Raw genomic sequence first — 1,485 nt, forward strand, 5'->3', positions numbered from 1 at the left:
GTTGTACTCAGAGAAGAAAAAGATGAACTTTTTTTGCTCTTGTTTTGTTTTTTTTTTATTCTAGTATACCGCATAGTCATTTCATTGTCATTTTTTTTCCTTTATTGTCTTTTTCATTATATAAGCATATAGCAACACTTTCGGAGTTTAATGTGTTGTTTCTCCTTTTGCCCAGATCCAATCCATAAACTATATTTATTATCTATCATATGATATAATAGACCTTTTTTTGGTGTTCTTATTGTTCATGCTTGCAAAGGCAAATTTCTTTTGCTTGAGAGGTGCTTGTGTGTGCTTGTGTGTGGGGGGTGGGGTGGGTTGGAAGTTGAGGGAGGATATTAAAATGTTTAATATTTTACTCAAATAAAATTTCAACATATGGCCACACATAACTAAAGGAAAATGGGCACACTTATTTTCATATTAGCAGTGTGCCTAGTGTAAAAAATTTGGGTGAGCAAAATATTACACTATTAGTAAGTGAAATTGATTTCTAGGCAATAACCTTGACCTTACAATTTTTATTACCAAAGCTCCAACTAAGTCATAGTTGTATACTCCAATATCATAAGATTGAATTTGTCCAACCAAATGCATGACTAACTCATTATTTAGGTTCAAGGTTGGACGGTTGTTAGGGCAGGGTTGGGGTAGGGGGCCAGGTGGGCGCGGCGGCAGGGCTCATGCAATGGGAGGTTGGTGCCGACGAGGGCGAAGGTGTCCTGTGGGTTAGAGCCTGTTGATAATATTTTATTCTTTAGTGAACGGAGTAATTCAAATTCAGCCAATTCAACCTAATTTTAAATTGAACCAAAATGAACTACGGTAAAAACTTCAAATTCATTCATATTTTATTTTATATTTGTATGCTCTTGTTTTGTTTTTTTTTTCTAGTATACTGCATAGTTATTTCATTGTCATTTTTTTTGCCTTTATTGTCTTCTTCATTATATAAGCATATAGCAACACTTATCGGAGTTTAACGTGTTGTTTCTCCTTTTACCCCCTATCCAATCCATAAACTATATTTATTATCTATCATGTGATATAATAGACCTTTTTTTGGTGTTCTTATTGTTCATGCTTGCAAAGGCAAATTTCTTTTGCTTGAGAGGTGCTTGTGTGTGCTTGTGTGTGGGGGGTGGGGTGGGTTGGAAGTTGAGGGAGGATATTAAAATGTTTAATATTTTACTCAAATAAAATTTCAACATATGGCCACACATAACTAAAGGAAAATGGGCACACTTATTTTCATATTAGCAGTGTGCCTAGTGTAAAAAATTTGGGTGAGCAAAATATTACACTATTAGTAAGTGAAATTGATTTCTAGGCAATAACCTTGACCTTACAATTTTTATTACCAAAGCTCCAACTAAGTCATAGTTGTATACTCCAATATCATAAGATTGAATTTGTCCAACCAAATGCATGACTAACTCATTACTTAGGTTCAAGGTTGGACAGTTGTTAGGGCAGGGTTGGGGT

The sequence above is a fragment of the Phalaenopsis equestris genome, unplaced genomic scaffold, assembly GCF_001263595.1.
Source record: "Phalaenopsis equestris unplaced genomic scaffold, ASM126359v1 Scaffold000773, whole genome shotgun sequence".
Classification (NCBI taxonomy): Eukaryota; Viridiplantae; Streptophyta; class Magnoliopsida; order Asparagales; family Orchidaceae; genus Phalaenopsis; species Phalaenopsis equestris.